The following is a 20,715-nucleotide window of genomic DNA, read 5'->3' as shown; positions in this document are numbered from 1 at the left end:
GTAAGCAAGACGTTGTACCACGTGATTGTCCTTGATGAGGTAGTGTACAGGGATTCATTTCCTTTGTTGTGGTACTTCTTAAGTTTGAGTACACACACACACTTCTAGAAAACAGTTGGTTCTACTCAGGTAAACAATTGACGGACATTATTGACCTTATTGAACATATAATGATATGATTAACTCTAAGACTTAGGTATATCAAGAGAAGTATTCTTTAAATTTGGGAATGGTGATAAACAGAATTTTAACATAAGGTGTGAAATTTGAAACAATACATTGAACTTTAGTCACAGCTCATAGTCTAAGATCATTGGTGGTGATTGATTTGAAATCTGATAGCTAACCTTATTGAATCTTATGATTCATAGACGAAAGGCAATACATGCTACAACAGTTTAAAATTTAATCATAAGGTGATGTAATCTGACACTAGCAAAGTTATTGTTAATGCAATTTGATTGGCTATCTTTCCTGCAATCTGATTGGTTGATCACTATCTTTCGTGCAATCTGATAGGTTGATGAGTTTTAAATCTTTTTCTACATTCAGTTTTGTTTTAACATTTAAAAAATTTGAAACTTTGGTTTGACATTTTTTTCGTTTCCAAATTTTTTGTTTAAAATTTTTTGTTTCGAAATTTTTGTTTGAAAATTTTGTTTCAAAATTTTGTTTGAAACTTTTCGTTTGAAATTTTTGTTTGAAAAATTTTTGTTCGAAAATTTTGTTTAAAATTTTTTGTTTGAAATTTTTCGTTTCCAAATTTTTTGTTTGAAATTTTTTGTTTCAAAATTTTGTTTGAAATTTTTTCGCTTCAAAATTTTGTTTGAATTTTTTTCGTTTGAAATTTTTTGTTTGAATTTTTTTGTTTCAAAATTTTGTTTCAAAGATTTTTGTTTGAAATTTTTGTTTCAAAGTTTGGTTTGACATTTTTAAAAGTTTGTGCACTCATTAGTAAAGAACTGGAACTGTTTAGAACAAAAACCTTTGACAACATTGTGTTGCAATAGTACACGTCAGAACCTGGGGTTGTACTTGAAATGAAAAAACACAATTCATTGAAATGGATCATTTTATTACACTCCACATACATCCATACCAGATAGTGGTTCTGGATATTGTCGATACAATGTATTTTGAACTTCTTGCACTAGATTGTCTTTAGCATATAATTTTAATTCCAATTGAAGTCTTTTAAGGTCTAATGCAATATCAATTGGTGGAAACTCAATGTCCATTTGATCACAAATAAACTGTTTATCAATACAGTTATGCACCCAAGAACGATGTTGACAACCATCACAATATCTAGATACATGTTGTACAATATGCATAACACATTTTTCAAAATAGTACTTTTTCAGGAATATACTAGTTTTGTTGCACACTTCCACTGCATGTTTCACACACTGAAATACGCTGATGAATTTGTTCCATTCAGTTTGTGTTAGATACACCATGTTGCGAGGGACATGGAATGTACTCTTTTTACGTAACAGCACCATCTTCTCTTCGAGGACTGTACACAGCACCACTTCATGATTTGAGCCTAATGATTTGACTATGGTCACATTTAGCTCATCATGAAAATAATCGTTCATTTGGTCGATTCGTGAACATAATATTTGCCATTCTTCAAAGGTCAGTTGTACACCAAATTGTTCTGCTTTGCCCAATCGAATCACAGGTTCAAATGTTCTAGCACTGATAAATCATCACATGTTTTGTTTGAAATATATTTATTGGATAATAGCTTGCGAAGATGAATTCTTTATCGTTAGAAGTACACATCTTTCCTCCTGAAAAGCACTTGCTCAAATGATTTCGTGGGATGACACTGTATTTGCTGGTTTATAGTTATTGCTGACGTCATTGGTAAGGAATGTGCTGACGTTTGAATTCATGATTTCATCACAGTTGCTGACGTCATGCCGACCAACCAAATTCATACAACTACGGCTGACGTCATTGGAAAGAAATGTGCTGACGTTTGAATTCATGATTTTGCTGACGAATCTGGCTGTGTACTAAATTCAAGTTGATGACTTCGACCCAAGAATCCTTTGTAACATAAAGATACAGATCCAGTATTTAAGAAACGCAGCAGTTCTTCTTGTTTTGATGCTTCCATGGGTAAATATCTTGCTGGTAAAATTATATTCTTATCATTTTCAAGCTTCACTACGATTCTTAATCCAAACTTTGTAGGGATCATTTGGCTAGCTAAGATTCTATAAGGTACATTCTGTTGTAAATCAGTAATCTTGGTAAATGATTTCATCACATCACGCGTGTTTAGAAACTGCAGGCAAGTAGCCATGATGACGTTATCATGAATACTAACTCGAACGATACTTATATATGATGCAAAACTGATGACGTTGCATTATCATGTTCTGACGTGCACCACAATGTTGCCAGAGGTTTTAGTTCTAAACAGTTCCAGTTCTTTACTAATGAGTGCACAAACTTTTAAAATGTCAAACAAAAATTTCAAAAAAAAAAATTCAAACAAAAATTTTCAAAAAAAAATTTGAAACAAAATTTTCCAAACAAAACTGTTCAAACAAAAATTTTTTAAACAGAAAAAAATTTTGGAAACGAAAAATTTCAAACGAAAAAATTTTAAACAAAAAAAATTTTGAAACAAAAATTTACAAACAAAAAAATTTCAAACAAAATTTTCAAACAAAAATTTTTTCAAACAAAAATTTCAAACGAAAAGTTTCAAACAAAAAATTTCAAGCAAAAAAATTTCAAACTAAAAAAAATTTACGTTTCACGGTTAACCGTCAAACTTTATCCGGTTTTTAACTATTCGATTAACAAATAAACGGTTTTGATCATATTTATCAGTGAGTGCAAAATGTTGAACGAAACCAAGATTTTTAAATGTTAAACAAAACTTAAAACTGAATACAGCAAAGATTTGAAAATCATCAACCAATCAGATTGCACGAAAGATAGTGATCAACCAATCAGATTGCAGGAAAGATAGCCAATCAAATTGCATTAACAATAACTTTGCTAGTGTCAGATTACATCACCTTATGATTAAATTTTAAACTGTTGTAGCATGTATTGCCTTTCGTCTATGAGTCATAAGATTCAATAAGGTTAGCTATCAGATTTCAAATCAATCACCACCAATGATCTTAGACTATGAGCTGTGACTAAAGTTCAATGTATTGTTTCAAATTTCACACCTTATGTTAAAATTCTGTTTATCACCATTCCCAAATTTAAAGAATACTTCTCTTGATATACCTAAGTCTTAGAGTTAATCATATCATTATATGTTCAATAAGGTCAATAATGTCCGTCAATTGTTTACCTGAGTAGAACCAACTGTTTTCTAGAAGTGTGTGTGTGTACTCAAACTTAAGAAGTACCACAACAAAGGAAATGAATCCCTGTACACTACCTCATCAAGGACAATCACGTGGTACAACGTCTTGCTTACGTTTATATTTGGCGGGAATAATCAAAACCAATGACGCATTATCAAATTATCCTACAAAGTTTCAATGTACCAATGTCCTGGACTCCTAATCCCATCATAGGTCAATAACCGATCACGTGATCATAATGATTTACCCAATGAATGAGATACTATCCAATTACCAATTATTGATACGACAATAAGAAATGTACCCCTTCCAAAATTTAAGATTGGTACACAAATACACCTGTGTCTTATGAAAAAGTAATAAATCCTGTACTTATTCAATAATAAAGCCGGTCAATAACATTTAAATTTTGAATATTTGGCCATAAGAGGAACATCAACATCTACAATGGGGCTTAGAAAACGTTTACCGAATTTTGTTATTTGATAATTCCCAAATTTAAAAGGGAACATAAACATATAAAGGTAATAAACCTCTGTACATATCCATATAACATGCTAAATAGAGGTCAATAACCTCCGAAATTTGATTTTTGGTAGTTCTTTACCTATGAAAAGGGAACGATGTGGACCATCCAAATTTATAGTGGTACATATTGGAGACCTGTACTATGATACCAAATGCTTATATTAAACAATTTCTAAAACCGAGTGGATGAGCCAAGATACCCCTCCCAAATTTTTAAAGGATGCATCAATGTACCCATATCTTATGATAGGAAATGAACCTATATACATGACCATATAACCATATAAGGTAATAGAACCTCCTCAAAGGGGAGAAATTGGGCCAAAAACCAAACACATGGTACAACATATTGCTTATGTTTATATTTTAGCAATTTTGTACCCCTAAAAGAGAACGATGTGGACCACCCAAATTTATCATAATACATGTTGAGTCATGTACTATGATACCGAATCCCCTCCCGGGGTGCATCAATGTACCTATGTCTTATGATAGGGAATGAACACCTATACATTACCATATAAGGTAATAGGACCTCATCCAAAGGAATAAATTAGGTCAAAAACCAAACACGTGGTACAACGTAATGCTTACGTTTATATTTTGGCAATTTTGTACCCCTAAAAGGGAACGAGGTGGACCACCCAAATTTATCATAATACATGTTAGGGTCCAGTACTATAATACCAAATGTTTAAATTGGGCAATTTCCAAAATTTAAGGGGTGGGCCAAAGTACCCCTCCCAAATTTTTAAAGGAGTGTACAAACATACCCATATCTTATGAAAGGTAATGGACTCCTATATATGACCATATAACTATATAGGATAATAACACCTCATCAAAGGAAATAAAATCGACAAAAAAACCAAACACGTGGTACTACGTATTGCTTACGTTTATATTTTGGCAATTTTGTACCCCTAGAAGGGAACGAGGTGGACCACCCAAATTTATCATAATACATATTAGGGTCCAGTACTATAATACCAAATATATAAAATGAGCAATTTCTAAAATTTAAGGGGTGGGCCAAAGTATCCCTCCCAAATTTTTAAAGGAGTGCACAAATGTACCTATGTCTTATGATAGGGAATAGACCCCTATACATAACCATATAACCATATAAGGTAATAGGACCTCATCCAAGAGGATAAATTGGGCCAAAAGACCAAACACGTGGTACAACGTATTGCTTACGTTTATATTTTGACAATTTTGTACCCCTAGAAGGGAACGAGGTGGACCACCCAAATTTATCATAATACATGTTAGGATCCGGTACTATAATACCAAATGTTTAAATTCGGCAATTTCCAAAATTTAAGGGGTGGGCCAAAGTACCCCTCCCAAATTTTTAAAGGAGTGCACAAATATACCCATATCTTATGAAAGGTAATGGACCCCTATACATGACCATATAACTATATAGGATAATAACACCTCATCAAAGGGGATAAAATCGACCAAAAACCAAACACGTGGTATAACGTATTGCTTACGTTTATATTTTGACAATTTTGTACCCCTACAAGGGAACGAGGTGGACCACCCAAATTTATCATAATACATGTTAGGATCCGGTACTATAATACCAAATGTTTAAATTGGGCAATTTCCAAAATTTAAGGGGTGGGCCAAGGTACCCCTCCCAAATTTTTCAAGGGGTGCATTAATATACCCATGTCTTATGAAAGGTAATGGACCCCTGTATACGCCCATATAACTATATAAGGTAATAACACCTCGTCAAAGGGGATAAATTAGGTCAAAAAACCACGAAATTTGAATTTTTGGCAATTTTTTACCCATAAAAGGGAATGACATAAACACCCAATACTAATAGAGGTACATACTATGGTCCTAGGCTACCATACCAAATTTTTAGATTTGGCAATTTCCAAAATTTAAGGGGGGTGGTCCTATGTACCCCTGCCAAAATTTAGGGGGTGGGCCAAGGTACCCCTGCCAAAATTTAGAGGGGGTGGTCCTAGGTACCCCTAGGTCATTGACCCCGGGCCAGGTCATTGACCTTTCACCTCGGTCATAAAAGAGAGTGAGGATGAGTCATTCGGGCCAACGCGGACCCCTACTACTTCAGAACACATCGCCCCCCTTCCCGGAATTTACGGGAATTAGGTGACCTGAGTGAGCACATGTGGTGCCAGCTCTCTCCAGCGACCTATCAAGGATCATTGCGTGTATGCCAAGACGTGTCGCGGTTTTTATCCATGCCAAAAGTCGACATACTGACAATTAGGTAGGTAGTCATGATGGTCTGGCTGATGTGTGCGTATATTTTAACTCGTATATTTTGTCTCGACTCGAATTTCGAGACGTCTCGACTCGAATTCGAGTCGAGTCGAGACAGAGACTGTCGAGTCGAGACACGAGTCGAGACAGAAACATATTTTCGAGTCGAGACACGAGTCGAGACAACATTTTCTCGAGACGAGTCGAGACAGGCTTAAATCTCGACTCGACTCGACTCGAATGCATCCCTACAAGTGAACCTTGTGGTGGACAAACACCGTGTGCGTGGGTTTTCTCGGGGTTCTCCCGTTTCCTCCCACTTTCTTCATTCCACCACTTCATTCATTACTCATCACCGTCTCCTTTAGCCTAACCGGCATAACCGTGGGACGTAAAACTCAAAGATTTCATTTCACTTTTTTTCAACGGTTCCCTTGGGTGATGCGACTATCCTCCTGAGCGAACCCCGTCATCTTAACCCAATCCACCCAAGCGCAAGGCTGAGTGACGAAGCAGAGTAAGAACCAGGGAATCAAGTCTTAAAATCAGCCTTGAAGAAACTACATTATTGTGTAAAAAGGTCTAAAGTTTTAATAATTTGTAAAATGCACTTGATAAAAAGCATTTGTAATGGATTTCGCCCAATAATAAGGAAGAAGTCGAACAGATCACGAAATCATAAACGCCCCCTAAATAGTCTATCGCTTTCCCAATCGCTCCTTTTTGTTCCAGTCTTCCCTTTGGAAACGAGCAAGCACCGTGAGTACAGCGCCGAAACTTAGATTTTTTTCTGGGAGGGCAAGCATTAATATTTGGACCCCCTAGAAAAAGTTGTTTTGGGCCCTTCCGCAAAATTAGAAAATAGGACCCTTCTTTCCATCTTTCTCTTACACTTCGTGGGCCCCCGGAGATTCAGGGCCCTCCCGCATTCCCTGGGCTCGTTCCAAACATGATAAATTAATTCCTCATCATAGGTATTCTGCCTTTATTGGCAGGTCACTTGCCGCAGCTGAGAAGCTTCCATGCTCCACGGTCCTCCGCTAACCTCTTCGTCTTCGCGTATGACCTTTCTGTTTTTATATCATCCATTAATTGTAGTCTCCTTCGCCCCCTCCTTCTCTTTCCGGCCACCATACCCTCTAGGACGTCCCTCATGATACAATCTCTTCTTAGGCCAGTTTCTCTTCCTCTTCCTAATAATATCTAAAAGTGTTCTTTTCTCACCCACTATTTCTAACACTCTCTCATTCGTTTTCCGCTCGACCCAACTAATTCTTTCCATTCTTCTTCACACCCACATTTCGAAGGCTTCCAGTCGATTTTCGTCACCTTTATGTAATGACCACGTTTCCACTCCATACAGTACAACACTCCACACGAAGCATTTTATGAGTCTTTTTCTCAACTCTTTATTCAAGGTCCCACAAAACAGACTTTTCTTCCTCCTAAAGGCTTCTTTCGCCATTCCTATCCTTGCTTTTATATCACGTTCGCACTTCATGTTATTACTAAGAATACTACCCAGATATCGAAAACTATTCACTTGTTCTATTTTCTCCCCTCCTACTTATATATTTGACACAGACCCCTTCGTTCCAATCACCATGGTTTTTGTCTTTCTAACATTTATTTTCATCCCATATTCTTCAAAGCCCTTTCTCATTTTTTCTAACATTTTATTGATTTTCTTTTCAGATTCTGCAACAAGCACCCTATCGTCTGCAAATCTTATGCATCTAATCATTCTACCTCCTACCGAAATGCCATCATCATCATATAGGCTCTTTTTCACTATCTCTTCTAGATAGACATTAAATAGTGTTGGCGAGAGGTAGCATCCTTGTCGAACTCCAATTCCAATTGCACTCTCTTCCGTCAGTTCTTCCCCTATCCTAATACTTACTTGTTGGTTCATGTATAAGTTTCTTATGAGTCCTCTATCTTTCCATTCCAACCCTATCTTCGTTAGAACTCCCAACAACAATTCCCAATTCACGCGGTCAAAAGCCTTTTCTAGATCATAAATACAACATACACCTCTTTCCCTTTTTCTATAAATCTTTCACCGATCGCCCTTAATAATCCAATTGCATCTCTTGTGCCCTTGTCTCTTCTGAACCCGAACTGCTCCTCCTCAACATCTTTATTTGTTCTCTCATATAACCTTCTGTTCAGTATTCGGAGCAGAATTTTAGCTGCATGAGATATGAGACTAATAGTTCTATAATCCTCACATCTCTTTGGCTTCGATTTCTTAGCCATCGGTATCATGATCGTTTTCAGAAAGTCTTTTGGCCAATATTGACAAATTAATTAAGGGGACAATATTGACAAATCTCAAAGCCATACGAATAAATATTATTTCTAGGGACCCTAATAATAGACTTTTTTTTTTTTTTTTACTACGATTCATTTTTGTTAGTGAACCTGTTCGATGCTTCATTTATAATTTCATGTTCGTGTTGTATATGGAGTAAGAAAATTTTGTCTTAAAGTGGGACCCCCTCGAACGGCGGGGAGCTTCCCTCGGGGGGGGGGGAAGTTGCCCTCCCCCCACAAGTTACAGCCTACTTGAGCGTTATAACTCTTTCATACACAGCAACTGAGTTGCGCCACTATTATTAATGGAATTATAAACCAAGCAACTGCTAGCAGACACCGACACATTTTTTTGTTTTTTCTGCTTTTTTATCTTTCAACATCCACGTATTTCCTCGGCAGTGTGACGGAATTGCCAGGACAGAAGAAATATATAGAGAAAATGAAATGAAATCTTTCAATTTAACGTCCCACATTATGTCCTTTAGGCTGTTGATGAAAGAATTGGTGGAATAAGAATGTGGAGGAAACGGGAGTACCCCGAGAAAACCCACGGACACAATGTTGTGCAACACAAACTTACTTGGCCGGGGATCAATCCAAGAACCCCACAGACCAGAGATAAGTGCTCTACCACTGAGCCACCGTGCTGTGACGTAATTACCAGCTTTAATTGAAACCAGAATACCTACTATTGGTACTCAAACCTGGCCTCCTACACAGGCAATGAAGTTCTAATCACTTAATCCCTTATTTGCGTGAAGTAGAAGTTCTACACTAAAAAATAGTGCAAAGAAAGAACTCATTCTTACTTAGGTTTTTTTTTTCTGAATTTTTGCTTATTATGTCGCGAAACTTCTAGGAGCTTTCTCGTGAACAGCCTACAAACAGTTCATCCATTTGCATGCATTTTGTTACTTCATCATTAAAGCTACGATAAAAATGAGGAAGTTTACTGTTATATTTTTGAAAAAAATGAAATGAAATCTTTGAGTTTTACGTCCCACGGTTATGCCGGTTAGGCTAAAGGAGACGGTGAGGATGAGAGATGAGTGAAATGGTGGAATGAAGAAAGTGGGAGGAAACGGGAGAACCCCGAGAAAACCCACGAGCGCGATGTGTTATATTTTTGGTTTATCTTCAACAATTGGACATAAAGTCACGAAATTTAGCACACGGAGGCTTTTACACTAACACAATGGCCGTGAAACTGTCCCCCTCCCCTCGCAGAGCTAAAATAAAACCCTAGGTGAACTAAGTTTCATAACTTGAGGTGTCCTCTAAAGTTGGGCCTCTCTTACCGCTGGATATGGGGGCTTTTTATCGCCGCCACTGTATTAACAATATTGGCACATTAAATATACAAGTATTTGCATGAATTTAGTGAATTCCATTCCGAAGACATCAGAAGAAGGGGGCGAATTCAATCTGATTATAACAGGAGAGGAATCTTTTTCAACCAATGGATGTTTTTGAAAGCAAAAACATACACACTATAAAAATAAACTTTGATTTTTACGATGTCAACGGAAACAATAAAGCTAGTAAGCAATATGAACAGAACATAGTGCATATTCCACTCAGCATTTTCCCTACTGCATTATTCTAGAAATAAATAAAATGACAAATACAAAGGGGTCTCAAAAATCCCCTGACATAGAGTAACTGTTATTACTAGAGTTACGATAAAATGTAAGAGGAAAAACCGTCTCCAAATATGATGTTTTCAATCTAAAGTGAATGATTTTTTATTTTTAATCGGATGAGCCATTTGGGCTGTATACTCTTTATGCGCCCAATGTTAAATGAAAACACAATGTTGCCATTTACCTGGACCCACAACATAAGTGAATGAAGTTCTTGCATGAAATGGGGGCTAGCCATCGACATGTTAGCGTAAAAGACAGTAACTTCATTCACTTATGTTGTGGGTCCAGGTAAATGGTAATGTTGCATTTTCATTTAACATTGGGCGCATAAAGAGTGTACGGCCCAAACGGCTCGTCCGATAAAAAAAAAAAAAAAAAAAAAAATCCTTCACTTTAGATTGAAAACATCATATTTGGAGACGGTTTTTCCTCTTACATTTTGTTGTAAGTGATAATAACAGAGTTACCCTATGTCAGGGGACTTTCAAGACATCCTGTATAACATATAAGAAAAGCGATTAAATGTTATCAAACAAAGTTTTGATAATATTATTTTTTTTTTTTTAAATCGATAAACTGATTCATGCTTTGAGTAAGACCGAATGCAATGCACATAATTGACATGGAAACATAAGAAATGAGTTCTAACTAAATATTATTAATGAACATTTAAAAAATCCGTGTTCGAGTCTCGGTGCGAGTATTTTACGCTGTGTTGTAGATCTAAATTTTATTTGATCTGGTACTGTAAATAAGGGTCAAATTCAAACTTCTGTAATCAATCAATAACATGTATACGGTACAAATATCCAACTTCGGGAGACGAGCTTGAGTTCAATAACAGTGTAAAAAGCGTGAGAGTGAGCCACTATAAGTTGATAGCAAATCAGAGCAGTAGCCAGTTTGAGGCACAGTATAATTAGTCATCGCAACTACAAACGAGTGTAAACCTCATTGAGGATAGCGAACCTTAGTCTTTGCTGAGCGCAAACCTCATCGAGGATAGTGAGCCTGAGCTCGAATTAGCCTCAATTGCAAAATAGCCATCTTTGATACTACAGCGTGCCCAACAAAAAATCAGGAAATTTGGACAATAAGAGCGATTGTATGTGCAATAATGTGTGTTATGTGCATTTGTGTAGTTGTGTGCTGTTCCATTGTGTATATTACGTATGTGGACCCAGATGTTCCAAGACATTAACACAGTTATGGATGATCACGAATGAACATGGCAACAAGACGGTGCGAAGGCCCATACAGCAATCGATACTGTGACATGGATGAGAATTAATACTCCTGACTTCATCGAACCTAACGACTGGCCGTCTAAAAGTCCAGATCTCAACGTGATGGATTATTGCATTTGGGGTATACTGCTACAGAAGGTTCAAGAACACAGGAGAGACATCACAAACATTGATGGCCTGAAAGCTGTACTGACAGACGCCTGGAACAACGTTACACTTCAAACTATCCAGAATGACACCGGAAATTGGTTACAATGTCTACGCCGCTGTGTTGAAGCCAAAGGGAATCATTTTGAGCACTTGCATTGATTATGAACATTCAAGTGACAGTATCAGTAAAATATAAATGAAAATATGTGTGTCCACCTCATATTACACATCTACAATAAATTTCCTGCTTTTTGTGGGGCACCCTGTATATACGCATATAAGAAAAAAGTGTGGTATTGTTTCATTTTTACACTGCATTTAACTTGGAACTTTTAATAGAAATGTGCTCAGACCACGATAACTTGGAACTTAAAATAGAAATGTGGCCAAAGGAAAGATATTTACAAGTAATGATTTCTGCATGATTGCAAACACAGCACCAAGCATATACACAAAGTATTTTTGAAGATTCTAGTCCTCGACTCTGAAACTTGCATATATCATGTCACGGAAATTATACCTGAAACTCTTTAAAATATGTATCCACACAACACAAACTGCGTTGATACACTTAATACTTGATAAAGGATGTTCGAATTTTTCACAGGGCAAGAAATAAATTTAACTGATTAAAAATAAATTCTACTGGATCGGTGAAAGCAATTGGTATATGCCGAACTACTTATATCAAAAAAGAAAGTATATTCAGGAAAAGTTCATATCCCTTTTCAATTTCACAACACATTTATTTTGAGTTATTGAATCAAAACTGCGTCAGTCAACATACGATGTAGTGATAAATCGAATTGTATATACGTCGTATAACCTTAATGTTACATAGTTTGTTTCGTAAAGTAATAATTGCAAAGCTTTATATCTATCTATCTATCTATACATACATACATACATATATATATATATATATATATATATATATATATATATATATATATATATATATATATAAAATCTTTAGTTTCAAACACAAACAGCGCTATTGATGGAAAGACATTGCGCTACTATGTCACAGTGTGTCACACTTCTAAATTGGAGGGATCTCTGGATCGGTCCTAGGTGTTGTGAGTTTGTTTCGATAATATTGTGCCCTGCATTTACTATGGATTCTGCAATTTCTTCTTTCATTCTCGGTTGGTTTACTCGGGGTTTGATATCTTTTTTTTTCTTTTGTTTTATGAGACATAGACATACAGGAGGGTCTACGAAAACTCTGTCTGCTTCTCATGAGGTTAATGAGTGGTGTTGTAAAAAAGAATAAGAAGAAAAGAAAAGAAAGAAATACTATCTGATAGTATAGAAAAATTCTCGCACATGTCATTAATGGAAAGATCTGGAATAATCAAAATTACAGAAAATTACAGAAGATGCTTATAGTGTTCTCCTAGTGGATTAATGCACTTTTGTGCGCATCTTAACATGTTGTTATATACTCTATGCAACTCTGTTATGTCAAATTTTCGAATGTCACTACGGATATTGTCCTTCAAGTCTTCTAATGTTCTAGGTCTATTTGAGTACACTTTATCTCTTAAACTACCCCAAAGATGAATATCACAAGAAGATAGATCTGGTGATCGCCACGGCCACAAGCCTTTACTGATTGCCCTTTCCTTTGTGAATTAGTGAGAGCGACGCATGGGAAATGTAACAGGTTGAAAGAAGGCATAATTGCGTTCCAAGGGTGTCAACTAGTCATAAAATTCTTCAAACACTCCAATATATACCTCAGTGTTTACTGTTGACTCAAAAAACATGGGATTCACAATCCTATCGGCAGACACAACACATCAGATTCTGATCTTTCGTCTTGGAGAGGCTGTTAACGAATCATGTGAGGAACTTCCACGAATCTGGTGTTCTGCGAGTTTATATTTCCTGACAAAGAAAATCATGCTACATTACTCATGAAAAACAGCAAGGGATCCATCAAACCACTCGTAATTGTATGAAGCAGTAACGTACAGTAATCGACGCATTTTGGCCTTGTATCACTCTTTGAGTTGTTGTACGCATGTTATTTTGTATTGTTTCATTTGTAAACTGTGTAAACACGTTGACCCGTACTGCATGGAATACCCACTTCATGTCATAACTTACGTGTTGACTTCAGAGGGCTTCTTGACATCCTTACTTCGATATAATTTACCACAGCAGAGGTACGAACGGACGGGGTTCGATTCTTATTGGCGTTTTTTTCAACTGATACGTTTTTGGCTACTATTTAACTAAACCTTGAATACTACTCTTATTAAGAACACCTACACTAGGAAACTTGCCTGTAAAAGTTTCCTGCGTCTCCTTAAAATAACACAAACATCTTATCTATTGCCATTCTTTGCTGAAGGGAATACATCTTGTAAAGAGCCGTCACACACTCGTCCGCACCTAATCTTTACGACTTTATATTGTCTTAGGTATTCAACAAGAATGACAGCGGCCGCGGTAGCTAAGTACTAGAGCGTTCACCTCTGGTGTATCAATCCCAGCTCGCACCAAGCGAACTTTGTAGTGGACAAACACCGTGTGTGGGGGTTTCCTCGGGGTTCTCCCGTTTCCTTCCACTTTCTTCATTCCATTTGATTCATTTCTCATCATCACCGTCTCCTTTGGCCTAGCCGGCATAACCGTGGGATGTAAAATTCAAAGATTTCAATTCATTTCATTTCAACAACAATAAGACCCCTTCCTACCTAACAGCCGCAACACACATTCAATAAAAATGGAAATGAAATATTTTAAGTTTTTTGACCAACGGTTATGCCGGCTAGGCTAAAGGAAATGGTGATGATGAGAAATGAATGAAATGGTGGAATGAAGAAAGTGGGAAGAAACGGGAGAATCCCGAGGAAAGCCACTCACATGGTGTTTTACACAATCAATAGTAATAATTGCTGTGCTGACTGTGCTGACAACAATAAGGAGTTTCTTACACACATGTAGGTGGGCCGGTTTTTGGTGGGTCACCCGTTATAACGTAAAATGAGTTCCGAACCACGTCAACTACCACCAGGAATCGAACCCAGGTTTTTTGCACGTAAGTTATTTACATAGCACAGAAAAGTTTCTTGACATATTCTTATTTCACTATTTTCACCAATTATTTACTTACATTACAATTTTATTTCATGTACTTTTCAAGTATATCTGCAACCCATTGGATGATAATGTGAAACTTGTTGCCTAACATAGGATTCCATATTATTTCCTTAACTTTATTCATATCTGATTTTTTAAATCTATTAAAATGCTATAATAGCAATTAAAAGCGCCTGAGCTCCAACCTATAACTTTGGCTTTCAAATCTTTCATTTACGGTTGTGTGTGATTTCACGTTTAACTGAGACAAACATTTTAAGTACTTATACTTTAAATAGTCTAAATTAGTTAACTATATCTTTTTCATAAAGTTTATGATATAAAATTATTGTTCAAAGCCTTTGTATTTTAATAAGCCTTCTCTAAACTCAATGCATGTGAAATATGCTTCCATCTTCCGAGTTCTTTTAAACTATGTTTATATGTTTGTGGTCAATCCTTTCGACAATGAAATCTCGGAAACGGCTCTAGAAAGATGACGTTTTCACTGATCGATTGGAAATTTTGCGTAGATTGTCCAGTTCTAATTGAATATTTTAAAAAAACATGGCCATTATGTCTTTATTACATTTTTTTTAGGGTACACTGGAAGCGTTGAAATTTAAAAAAACTAAAGCATCATATCCTATGCGTTATACATTCCAACACCACAATGTTGTATATTGGGATTGTATATGTCTCAGGCGCTTTTTCCATGACCAAATAATAGTGAAAAAGGAAGGATAACCATTTCCCGAGTCTTAAGATACATCTTTATTTTTTTGAGTGTTTTGCCCAATGAACATCATATATAACTGACATTATAATTAATTGTGTATATGTAATGTATTTCCTTATTACATACTGCATGCAAGAAGAAAGAAAACACTGGTCATACGTGAATTAGAAACTTCAACCGGAAGTAGGCTCAAATCTTGCAAACGGTACGAGGTATTGAGAAAAAATAATTGAAAAAATCTCCCCTTTATGAAACCCCTTGCTGATTTTTTTTTTTTTTTTTTAATCAAGACGTCTTTCACTTGTGTCTGTAAAGGGACAGGTACTGTACATATATTGTGAGGAATGAGAAGGAGATTTATGCTCATACGCGAATGATGTGCTGTATAGAGAGCTCAGGTTCAGCTAGTATACATATTTAAAATCTGTAGATTTCGAACAAAAGAAAGTTAATCGTTATGTAAATTATTCTTTATTTATTTGGCTACTATCAAAATTTGAAAAAATAGAGTTGTACGACAGCTTTCAATCCCCCACTGATCCATCTTCGAATTCATTCCACGGGTGAATTTGGGGCTTTCTGATCTACGAGGATATATGACAAATGTAATTAGTTTAAGATAGGATTTTAACTGTATATGAAACTTCACCAAGAACCGAACCCGGAATTATAGGAGGTAGAAGATAATAAGATCCTATTCTTAGCCTATTTGCGTCGATTCTGTCGTAGAAAAACGCGAACTCCCCTCTGAACTTAGAAATATTTTCGTTCACCTTTCGAGGGCTTTAAATCCACAGAGATTTTTTTTTGTGTGTATGTGTGTGTTCGTTTTAAAGTTTAACATCCCGCGAATATGCTCCTATGCTAGAGAGACGGTGATGATAGTAAACAAACTGTGGAAGAATAAAGTAGAGGAAACGGGAGAATTCGAAAAAAAAATTACACAGTGTATGTAACAAAACTCATTTAGCTAGAGCTTGTATCGGCCCAGCGACCAGCACTCTATCCACTGAGCCATGGCGGCGCCCCCCCCCCTTCCCGATACACACAGAGTTTCTGTTTGATACTACTGTGTTCCTTTAACCTTAGGCACGAGCCATTAAATTCGCTAAAAAAGAAGAACCAGATATGTAAAAAGAAGAACCGAGGCCCGCAATTAGGGTTTATGTCACTTCCCTTAGGCACCCTTCCAACTACGCGCTCGGGACATGTGGCCCGGTTGCTTACTTCTATATAGTTACAGCCCTGTTCGTATCTTGCTGGACGCATAGTTTTCCCAATGTAGACATACAGTAACATCTTAGGACAGTTGAGAAGTTGGTTGAATTGGGCAAATGAGAACACCAGAAACGGCGTTGGGGGCCACGATGAGCTGACCACACATTACCCAACTTACAAGTTCTGCCAAATTGGTCTCCCTTCCGAGCTTCCTGCAAGGGAGTTTAGTTCAGTAGCGGGAAAAGAATTTAGACTTACGTAATTCGTGTCGTGATATGCTACGGTCACACTGCACATCATGGTTGGTATTCTAACGTACTAATCAGCCTTGAAGTATTTCTAGTAATCTTTGGTACTACTATATTTTCAACTTTCTGTTTACTTAGCGATTTACTATTGGTATCTTTATAGTAGAGGATGTAGCATTGAAACAAAAACTCGGTGAGACTGAATGCGTCGAGCATTTCGTTTGAGCATGTATTTACCGCAGTTCTTCATAGAGTGAGCTACTGGTCTACTCTCTCATGCTATACGCGAAAGGGGAAAAAAAGAGAAAGGAAAATATTCGGAGTCAATTCTCTTTATCCTGCTCTTGATCGCTGCACCAACCGTGAAAACTCGAGAGACGAATTTTCTTTTAAAGGGAACGCACAATAAATGTGAAAAGTAGATGCTCTTCAGTAACACAATTCTTCAAATACAAATCCAACTGAAGCTATGCTAGAAGAATAGTATATGTATTTAAAATATGAAATTGTTGTGTGCTTCAACGAGGGGCGGGAAATTGATAGTGAAAATCTTTTTCAAAATAAAGAAGACATTGCTTCTGAATCTTTTGTAATCAGTGGCGTACATAGAATTTCTTCGAGGGGGATTCAAACATCCAAGTTCATATCAGGGACGTCATTTAGGGGATAAGGAGAAGGAAGCTTTATATTTAGTGACATTCCTGGTTCATATCGTTTATTCTAATAAAAACAGACAAACCTCTCGGCCTGTCAGTCTGTGCTTCACTCTAATTCCTAACAGTAAACAGTCACGTTAATAGATGTCTCTACTTGCGCTATCGGTTGCAGCTCAATGATTTAAATCAACACATTATAGTTAACAGCGGACCATCATTGTGTATAACGAAGCACGACTCCAATGGTGGTGCAAAAAAAAAAAAAAAAAATGGATAGCTAATGACTAAAAACGTATGATATGGTCAGGATGAGTCGTTACTCACCTTATTTCAAATATCTGTGTTCCGTTTTGGAGACACTAATCGTGCACAGATTTCAACTTCCATTTTCTTTCATGGAACTGAATAATTATGACACGCAGAATGGTGCAATATTCCACTTGATACTATTCACGATCCCTATGACTTTATTCCACGTCGAGGGGGCTGCCTTGGCTCAGTTGTAGTGCGTTCACCTCTGGTGCATGGGGTCCCTGGTTCGATCGCAGCTCGCGCTAAGTGAACTTTGTGGTGGATAAACACCGTGTGCATGGGTTTTCCGGGGTTCTCCCGTTTCCTACCACTTTCCTTCATCATTTCATTCATTTCGCTTAGCCTAGCCTAGTCTCCTTTGGCCTAGCCGGCATAACTGTGGGACGTAAAACCTAAAGATTTTATTTCCTTTCCAATCGCGTCAGAGCTGTTCTTAATGCGAAAAGTTGTACAATGCCATGTTAGTACAGCAAGTTGCTTTTCTGCAGATTAATAAGTGTCTGTACACCGAAAAGGAGTTTACTTGGGCACTTTGCAAACTTAATGACAAGTTGGTCTGATTTTAGTGCACGCAGAATGTCAACGTCCGATTTTCGTTCTTGTCTAATAGAAAGTCGTCCCTGTCCCTGTCTCCCTGACTCTGCTGCAAATTCCTTCGGTGGAGAGTTCAAGAACTTCGTAGAGCATATCAACTCGTTCTCGTCTTCCTCCTCTTTCCAGATGTATGCCTTTCAAATCGACCCCTGAATCAACGAAGATACTTCTGACGGTGCTCTCTAGTGTTGGCAGAATGGACGTGTTTAGGCCATGCGCCTTCGCTGAACATGGAGAAGGGTCCAAATATTTCCTGTTACAAGATCTGGGCTGTCCCGTTACAGTGTTTATTAACGTCAGAGTAGTGTTTATGTTCAGATCTCTTCTTTGCAACAGTACCGGTAGTACGTTTGCCGGTTTCAGATGGGCCTCCCCTTCATACTGAATATGAATTCCACAAGGGAGTAGAACGTCTTAGTACAAATTTTTTGCAGTCCCACATCGAGTCCGTGGGTCTTATCGGGATACTCTCGTTTCCTCCTACATTCCCATTGCATCGATTCTTCCATCATCCGTCTTCCATAGTCTAAAGGGCATAATCGTGGTATTTTGTCGTTATGAATCACCTGACTGTGTCTACATCAGTGGCGTATTTACGATTTTGTTTCGGGAGGGGCTTTGCTAACTTTCGAGGGGGGCTTTGCCTGGAAATGTGAAAATTCTGCAAGATATTTCATTTACTTTACTATACTATGTAAGATTTCGGGGGGGGCTTAAGCCCGGAAGCCACCCCCCTAAATACGCCACTGGTCTACATTATATGTCGGGTCCGACGTTGCTCCAAAAATTGTTGTTGAAATGTTATTAAAGCAAAGAAAATCAACAATTTTTAAAATTTTCCACTAAAGTACACTTCTCAACATACTTCAATTTCGTCAAAAATCTGATTTCTTTATACTATAAAAGGGAAAGGATACCCTCTGTCGGAGTAATATTAATAAATGTGCAGTACATAAGAACCCAGAATCTGGAATAAATATAATAATAATAATAGATGGTACAGTACCAGCTGTCTTTTGTGTTTTAACCTTTTGCTATATCTGAGTATTGCAGCCCTTAAAAAATGCCTGGTATGCACTTCCGTAATACGGGATTTTCCGGCAGAGCAAGCTACCCAGCAAGGAGCCCGGATAGCTCAGTCGGGAGAGCGTTAGGCTTTTAACCTAACGGTCCAGGGTTCGAGTCCTTGTTCGGGCGAGCTACTTTTTCTTTCTTAACAAAAGTATTGCAATGTTTACTTTTTACGAAACAGAAATTCAGGTAGGAACTTCGAATTCCTTTATTGTGACATTATTATTATTATTATTATTATTATTATTATTATTATTATTATTATTATTGTGTTACTGAGTCAAGGTTTTTATAGATAAAAATCCAGTTCTTAATGTTTCAGGCTAAAGTCTAATTTATGGTGAAGAAACGTAGCACGAATTATGTTTTTTTTTTCGTATTTATAATCCTTAAAACACAACATTGCTGCACGTCTTGCAAATAAGAACAGAAATAAAACACTGAACTGCTGAACAAGACTGTACTATTCATAAAAATAAATACTTTACATGTTACATTACGTTTCGATCTTCTAACCAAGATCTTAATCAGACATACACTAAATCAGTATACAATGCAACCATACTAATATGATTGCCACAAACACCTACCTGCTCCCTCATTGGTTGGAACAAATAGCCAATCAACGACGCCCGTTGAAGACAGCCTAAGCCAATCATAGACGCCCAAATCTATGACGACTCGACCAATGAGAGAACATCTCAAAATAACAAGAAAGACATCATGAAGCAGCATTAACATATAATTCCCTGTTTGTCAATAAGCGTTTTCCATTCTTTATTAATACTCAAGCCTTTACTCCAGTTCATCAATTTCTTATCTCCTTCTTTTTCTATCCACCATGCCTCCTTCCATTTCCTAGACAGTAGTCCTGGAGCGACTTCTACACTTGAATAGATTTTATTACCCTCTTAATTGCTTTTATTGCTTTTATGACTGTGTAGATTTGATGTCAATATGGCCGTGTCGGCCTTGGGGAGACCGGCCCCGGGCTTGGGGGAAGTTTCTGGGGGAAGTGGTTTTATTACTTGTGCAATAGAGGTTGTTTGGAAAAGTGGAATGACCTCCTTTCTTGTTGAAACACGCTCCTATACGATTCTTGAATCGAAATTATAATCAAATTAGAATTAAAACTATGATTTAGATAATTAGAGCATTGGTATACGGCTTTGAATGCGATCCAACACGATTTTTGATTGAGGATACGGCTTTGAACGCTGTTCCTAGCTTTAAACATGATTTAATACGTTTCTTGAATCGAAATTATATTCAAATTAAAACTACGATT

The 20,715-nt window shown here is 37.0% G+C and overlaps 1 non-coding gene across 1 annotated transcript; it reads left to right on the top strand.

Annotated features, from left to right (window-relative positions):
• Positions 1 to 19,480: 19,480 nt before the first annotated feature.
• On the top strand, positions 19,481 to 19,553 carry TRNAK-UUU (transfer RNA lysine (anticodon UUU)). The gene has a single exon. It is a non-coding gene; the product is annotated as a tRNA-Lys (tRNA).
• The last annotated feature ends 1,162 nt before the right edge of the window (positions 19,554 to 20,715 follow it).

This window comes from Thermobia domestica, chromosome 11 (assembly GCF_964235325.1).
Source record: "Thermobia domestica chromosome 11, izTheDome1.hap1.1, whole genome shotgun sequence".
Taxonomy (NCBI): domain Eukaryota; kingdom Metazoa; phylum Arthropoda; class Insecta; order Zygentoma; family Lepismatidae; genus Thermobia; species Thermobia domestica.
The sequence above is the reverse complement of the archived record's forward strand: the minus strand, read 5'-3'. Positions and strand labels throughout refer to the sequence as shown.